The 8,081-nt window shown below is 35.9% G+C and overlaps 1 long non-coding RNA gene across 1 annotated transcript; it reads right to left on the bottom strand.

Moving 5' to 3' along the window:
- Positions 1-645: 645 nt before the first annotated feature.
- On the bottom strand, positions 646-4,942 carry LOC142170749 (uncharacterized). The gene is made up of 2 exons (XR_012700206.1): positions 4,508-4,942; positions 646-958 (listed from the first exon to the last, which is right to left on the bottom strand). It is a non-coding gene; the product is annotated as an uncharacterized LOC142170749 (long non-coding RNA).
- Between the last annotated feature and the right edge of the window lie 3,139 nt (positions 4,943-8,081).

Below are 8,081 nucleotides of genomic sequence, written 5' to 3'. Positions count from 1 at the left end.
AAAAATCAAAATTTATTAGGTGTTGACCACAGATTATATTTTAAACGTGTGAATTATATACCTCAAAACCATTCAAATTAAAAGAGTTAATGAGATGAAAAATAAATAAATAACGCGCAACTAAAACTACCATTTTTATCGTGAATACGGTATTCGTATTTTTGCTTATGTATTTTTTAATACTTGATAATTATATGCACAAGTTATTTATCATTTTCCTAAGCTTAAGACTAAGTGTATATGTTTGAAAATTTACCAAAAGCGAATTATGTGTAACAACTAGGAAAAATTTAATTGATAAGCAAACTAATAGTTTTCGAAGAATTTCCATTATTCTATTCGGAGCGAACTCTACTTTTCATATCTTTGACTTAAAATGTTGCAATTCGTATTTATAAATCCGACCTTCTTCTACACGACTAGTTTTTAGTCCAAAGGTCAAATTATTTGGTTAATTTGCTTACGATGATTGAGTTTGGGATAAATAAGATCAAACCAATTTTTATATCGGCTTATGCAAGCTATTTACAAATACTAAATCTATACTTTGTACAAATCATTGACATTATTTCTATATACTATTTATAAGGAAATGGGTTAATCGCATTCCTAAAATAAATGGCCATTTGTTGTTAAGAAAGAAAATTAATTTACAAATTTGATTAAACAAATTGACATTATATACCGCAAATACACATCTAAACCTTTTGGAATATCCCAATATCGTAACGGATTATGCCAATTTTCCTCTCACTTATGGTTATACACATAACCATTAACATGCCATATACAAACAAGAAACTCTTACATCAACTAGAAAAAATCTGATGCTTGACGAGATAAATGTGCAGAAAAATAAAAAAATAGCTCCTGTTTTAAAAGAACGAAATAACAATTTCAGCTTGATTTCATAGGCTCTCATCTAGATTTACTTCAAGGTTCAAATGTCTTTACATACCTGGAAATGAGGGTAAAAGAGGTGGTATTCATCAGTAGCAACACAAGAAGCTCAACAGCAGAAATAAAATGCCAAACAATTCAGCAGATTTGAGCAAAACCGATAGACACCGTGAAAACCAGAGGAATAGTAGCAGAAATTTTAAGAAAATTTCAGATTCAATCAAACAGTATCACCAAACAAACCCGGACAGATATGAGGAAACAATATTTCTGATTTTTCTTTCTTTCTTCTCTATTTTTCTGTTCTGTTTTCTCTTTTCTGTGTGTGTGTGTGTGTGCTTTTTTTCCTGTTTTTCTTTTTCTATCTCTCTTTTCTGTCTGTATATCTCTCTGAGTGTCTGTCCTCTTTCTTCTGTGTTCTGTATATCTCTGTGTGTCTTTTTTTTTTTAGAAATCAGTCCCAACACCCCTTCTTATACAACTTATTTTCCCCTCCTTTCCTACTGCCCGGACCCCCTTCTGTTATCCAAGGCAGATTTTTCCAGTCAAATCTGCCACTAAACTGCTTTTCTAATGAATCAGCCACTAAGGAAAACTTTCCCTTAATTTCAGCCCCTCCACTTCCTTTGGTTTCCCATTAGGATTAATTAATACCTCATTGATAAAGCACTAACAATAAAGTATCATACTAACTGTTTTATTCCCCAAACACCCCTGAAATACTTCCCTACCCACTCCCTTTCAACCTGCATTAAACCTCTCCAATCTACTCAAAATCCAACCACTATCTGAATTCAATTAACTACAACAGCTATAACCAATTCAAAGGTTTTAAGGCAAAGAATACCTTAAATACTAAGACTCCCAAGATTCAGAACATTATGCACAATCAAACAGAACTTTAACTAATCAGACCATCAACCATCGAAATTAAAACCAAACAGAATGCCAAAAATGATTTAAACTTATATGAACAAACTGAACATTGACATCTAATCAATCAATTACATACACACACCACAAACATAGTTAATCATACTAACAGGGTAATTCATGGTTTTGTTCAACACAGGGAGTTTATGAAGCTAACTATTCGACGACATTAATCAAATCGACTACGTAGTTTATAACATGTACAACTTAATTACGGAAGAGAAATCGACCAAATAAAAGGGATACTGGGAATGAAAAGATGAATTGAAAGAGTGTGGAAAATTAATCAAAACTAAAATACACAAATACACAGATAAACCAAAACCATAAATACAGGAAAAGAAAAAGGAAAAATACCTCAAACCTTCAGAACTTATACGGACACAGGCTCAAACTAGGATTCAGACATTTTGAGGTTGAACAGACTTTACTCGAAGTATTCTCAATTAAGAATACCTCGATTAAAGTCTCTTAGACCCCAATCTCTCATTTAATTTGGACAAATTCCACGATTTGGATTTTTAGGGTTCCTGATTCTTTGATCTAAAATTCGAGCATTTCTAGACATATTCGAACCAAACCAACGGTGTTTTAGGCACGAGGGAGGTCAGGTGGATAACTGGTGTGAGTTTGGGGTAGGTTGGGGTAGGGTTAGGTTTTACTCGAATCTTCGATTGAAGATTCGAGGAGCTTCAGCCTGATTCGAGCAAAATGGTTAAAGGATTCATGGAGAGGGAGGTTAGGTGCTCTAGTGGTGTGAATTTCACGGCCACCGGAAACGGCGCCGCCGGGTTTACGACGAGGGAACGGGGTGACGGCAATTAGGGTTCCTCGTCTCTGAAAGAGACGAGGTTTGATGAGAAATGAGAGGAGGGGGCCTGGTTTGGGGGGGGGGGGTTAGTTTGGACCCTTTATATATGCATGTGAGGGTTGGATCTAGACCGTTCGATCTGATGAGATCAATGGTCTGGATTTATCGAGTAAGTGGAGCGACGTCGTTTTGTTTATCCTCAAGACCGGATCAGTTTTGGACGGGCACGGGTCGGGTGTGGAAGAATTGATTTGGAGCGTTGATCAAGTGAATCAACGAACCAGATTTGAGCATGATGAAACGACGTCGTTTAATTTAGCTACAGGTGGACTGGATTTGGCCGGGTATAGAGAAAGTTTTGGGGCTGATTTTTTTGTTTAAAATTTCTTGGCCCAGATCTGATTTGCCTATTTTAAACTCTTTTCATTTTCTACTTTTATTCCAAATTTTACACAATTGTAAAATCAATTAACATTTTGACATACAAATTAAAACAAGTAGTTAAAAATCACAATCACTCAAAGGCATACTTAAATGACAAAAATTATAACAATTATATATTTTTTGTGATTTTCCTTCTTTCAAAACCAAACTATGGTTTATAATTTCCTAAATATATTATTTTTATTATTATCCTTTTATATAAACCAATGATTAATTAATTCTAAAAATGCAATATTAATTCCGGAATGCATATGCATCTATATTACCATTTTTTTTGTATTTTTCCTTAATTAGAATAAAAATGAGCATGCACAGACGAAATGCCACGAAAAAATTCAAAAGTTGCACACAAAGGAAAATTATTTGTGATTTCTTTTGGAGTAGTTCTTGTGAGGCAAAAATCACGTGCTCACAATGTATACCCGAATTTGGGAATTATGTATCACAACTATGCCACGGGAACCGTACCCATAGTCACGATGATTTATGATAAAATGCGCCTTAAGCAAACTATGAGTGTTCAAAGTATTTTCTACGAATGTTCAAAGTATTTTCCACACTAATTTTGGTATTGATGTGAGGGCCATGGATTATGGGATTCATTTGTGAATGGCACACCTCAATTTATTTCAAAAGATTGTACTCAACTAAAACAAACTAGGATGTTCATATTTAAAATTAATTTGAAGTTCAATATAAGGCTACTAATTATATACATGCTTGGGGTAGTTTGGATTAAATTAATCTGATTCTTTTAAAGTCTAAATTTGTGTAAACTTCAAATTCGTCTGATCCTCAATTCTGCTTTATTTCTAACTAATTAAAAACAATCTGCTTAAGGTTGACTGCTAATGATATTTTACAAAATGGAGTTTTCTTTTAATTATTCAATAAAGTTTAGAACAAGGAATATTAAGCAAATAAAAAATTAAAATCAAACTAAACACAAAGCAAATCGATAGACGATTGAATATAAGAGGCAAATGACCTATTCTGCAATAAAAATGTCTTTGGCATCCGAGTTCCCCACTACCAACTTGGATTGGAAAAATCATAAACTACAAATAACAAGAAAATTCTATTCCGGAACATCAAATTTCTACAAAGGGATCGTCATGTTTGTACGAGCAGATAAAATGCTTAACAATTGGATTGGCAGCAATTAACCTTACACCTATACCCCTCCAAAGGAAGTTTAAGTAAGAAATAAAAAGATCAAAAGGTTCGAAGGAACATCTTCTAATCTATGAATGTTAAAACAGAACAGGAAACTAGTAATTCAAAATGCTAAAGCATTGGCAGAAAAATAGAAATTTAGAGCCAAACAAGATTAATTCCAATAACTTCACAACTCACATGCATCTTCCAGCAGAGACACATTTCCTATTCAATTGACAATCCAGAGTTCAAGAGGAGTACCTTGACAACAACGAAATAATCGTAAAATGGCCAAATAAAGGCCGAAATAGAACTGATGGAGCTCAGTACGGTTTCAGCAACAACAGTGACAATACAATGATTCCACAACTCAAGAACAACTTTCCGAAACCCAGGAAGAAGGAAATTGAGTTTCGAAATCAGTTCTCTTCAAATCTCCATCGAAAATTCCAGTTTTCTTTATATTTTTTAGCTTATGATTTCAGATTCTGGTTTTTGGTATTTTTCAGTTACTAGTAGATAACTTAGGCTTTTGTGAGAGGTGAGTGAAAAAAAAGGGGGAAATGGTGCTGTTTTTAGAGAGGAAGGGGAGGTCTATTCTTGGTGATAATGAAAATGGAGAGGAAACTCCCTCCCAAATGCGCCGTTGATTTTTTTTTTCAAGATAAGGGAGGGTCCTATTCTTTTTGTCTAAGATCTAATGTCTATCCTAGGGTTAGAAGAATATGGGGGGTTTTAATTAGGGGATTTGGGTCAAGGGAAATGGGCCGGGGTTTAAAATTAATTTGGACCATTAGCCCAATTTTAAAAGAAACAAGACCAAAAATATATTCTTCCTATTTTTCTTTTCTTTATTTTTTTCCTTTTTCTTTTCTTTAATTAATTAAAATCCTAAATTAATCTATTTTTGTAGAAATTAAAATTATTTATTTATTTTTAACATTAAAATGACTAATTAACTTAAAACTAAAGAAAAATGCTAATTTTAAAGACTAAAATCTAAATATGTAAAAATGACCATTTTTTTGTGATTTTTACTTAATAAAATTAATTCCTATATGCAAATTGATCCTAAGATGACATGAAATTAAAACATGAATTTTTTTATGTTTTTGTTATGATTTTGAAATATTAAAAATGCATGGAATGTAACTAAATAAAGAAAAACTCCTAAAAAACAATTAAAATTATTTTTGATATATTTTTTGAGTTATTTTCATGTAGGGCAAAAATTAGGTGCTCACAATAATTTCCTGGGCCATGAATTATTTAGTGAGGGATTCGCATGCCATGTAATGATGTTCTCGGGCACTGCAGATGGTGCCTCCGAACCATGACGCCTTTGAGTAATGATATGCATATTTGAGAAGTCCTCAGGCCATGGCATGGTGTCTTCCTGCTATGAGGATGATGCCTTTTAGACTATGACGCCTTTGGATAGGTTGGCGATATTTCATCCCATAAGATGCAATAATATGATGCTACCAAGACAAGGCTTTGTCTTGTGCAATGAAGGGCAGAGGTTAGCCCGATTGAAAAGCAAATAGATAATACTAGAATAGAGCAATATTTATGCAAGGAGGGACAATTCTTAGTCCCATGCAAATGCGGAGGCAGGGATTAGCCTCATGCAAACACGGAGGCAAGGATTAGCCTCATGCAAATGTAGAGGTAGGGATTAGCCTCATGAAAGTATGGAGGCAAGGATTAGCCTCAGGTAGATATGGAGGCAGGGATTAGCCTCATGCAAGTAGGTACGTAGGGATTAGCTTCATGCAAGTATGGAGGCAAGGATTAGCCTCATGCAGATATGGAGGCAAGGATTAGCCTCATGTAGGTAGGAGGCAGGGATTAGCCTCGTGTAGGTAGGAAGGCAAGGATTAGTCTCGTGCAGATATAGAGGCAAGGATTAGCCTCATGAAAATATGGAGGCAAGGATTAGCCTCATGCAGATATGGAGGCAGGGATTAACCTTATGCAGGTAGGGAGGCAGGGATTAACCTCATGCAGATATGGAGGCAAGGATTAACCTCATGCAAATATGGAGGCAGGGATTAACCTCATGCAGATAAGGAGGCATGGATTAGCTTCATGCCGGTAGGGAGACAGGGATAGCCTCATGCAAGTATGGAGGCAAGGATTAGCCTCATGCCAGTGTGGAGGCAAGGATTATCCTCATGCAAGTATGGAGGCAAGGATTAGCCTCATGCAAATGTGGAGGCAGGGATTAGCCTCATGCAGGTATGGGGGCAAGGATTAGCCTCATGCGAATGTGGAGGCAGGGATTAGCCTCATGCAGGTATGGAGGCAAGGATTAGCCTAATGTAGATATGAAGGCAAGGATTAGCTTCATGCATATATGCGATACAAGGCTTAGTCCCATGCAAAGAGCGAGTAGTTAATAAGAGTAGTATATTTCTTAGTTGGAGATATATTCGGTGTCTGGTGGCCGAATCGATAGTGAATTTGCTTTGTGTATACATGAATGCTATCGCTACTTCAAATATGCATGCGATAAAAGAAAAATTGTAAGTTTTGTGAGGGGAGGTTGGTTCGTGCTTCTGTGTGCTGGCCTTGCTTTGTTCTGTTCTTAAGGCCTTATTTGAGTTCCCTGGGTAGCGCCTGATTGTTATGAAAAATAGAGTTTTTGAAAATATACAATTATTGATACAAAATAGAGTCATTTTAGAATATATTGAGATATCAAGTGAGTTTTAGATGAACTAGTGACTATAACACATTTCAGAGACATTGTAGTTTTCTCATGTTAGAATTTTGAGGGTCCTTCTCAAAATTCTGCCCCAGTTTGGTGGATGATCCTTCGGTTGTTTGCAAACTTTGTTGAACCTTCGTCGAAATTTTGAGAATCCTTCTCAAAACCATGCCCTAGTTTCTTAACCGATTTTTGACCGTTTGACATATGTTGACGTTGGCTGGACTTGCTCTTGAATTTTGAGGGTCCTCCTTAAAATTCTGTCTCAGTTTTTGATTTTTTTGGGGGGTGGGGGGAATAGAAATTTTATTATGATATGATCGAAACCATAAGGATGCCTAAGTATCCCATCTTAAACAGGAATCAAGTCAAGCGTAGTTCAATTACATCAGATGAGGAAATGTAAATAATTTAAGCATAGTATCTCTTGACTGCATCTGAATTGATTGGTTTTGGCCAAATTTTTCCTTCCATTTTTGCAAGTATGAGTGATCCTCCTGTCAGCACCTTGTGAACCATGTAAGGACCTTTCCAGTTGGGAGAGAATTTCCCTTTGCTTCATCTTGATGTGGGAAGATCTTCTTCAGTACCAGCTGTCCTGGTGCAAATTGCCTTGGTTTGACCATTTTGTTGAAAGCTCTAGACATTCTATTCTTGTAAAGCTAACCGTGACATACTGCGTTCATCCTTTTTCCATCTATGAGGGCCAGTTGTTCATAGCGGCTCGTTATCTATTCTACATCGCTGAGTTCAGCTTCATGTATGATTCTTAAAGAAAAAATCTCTACCTCGGCTGGGATGGCAGCCTCGGTATCATAAACCAGCATATAGGGAGTTGCCCCGGTTGATGTGTGAGCCTTGGTGCGGTATCCTAACAGAGCAAAAGGAAGCTTCTCGTGCCATTGTTTGCGTTTTTCTACCATCTTCCTTAGTATCTTCTTGATGTTTTTGTTGGTGGCTTCTATGGCTCCATTCATCTGAGGTCTATAGGCTGTGGAATTCTTGTGTTTGATTTTGAAAGTTTCACACATGGCTTTCATCAGATCACTATTGATATTGGAAACGTTATCAGTAACAATGGACTCAGAAACTCCGAATTGGCAAACGATACGATCTTTGACA

This window comes from Nicotiana tabacum, chromosome 16, assembly GCF_000715075.1.
Source record: "Nicotiana tabacum cultivar K326 chromosome 16, ASM71507v2, whole genome shotgun sequence".
Taxonomy (NCBI): domain Eukaryota; kingdom Viridiplantae; phylum Streptophyta; class Magnoliopsida; order Solanales; family Solanaceae; genus Nicotiana; species Nicotiana tabacum.
The sequence above is the reverse complement of the archived record's forward strand: the minus strand, read 5'-3'. Positions and strand labels throughout refer to the sequence as shown.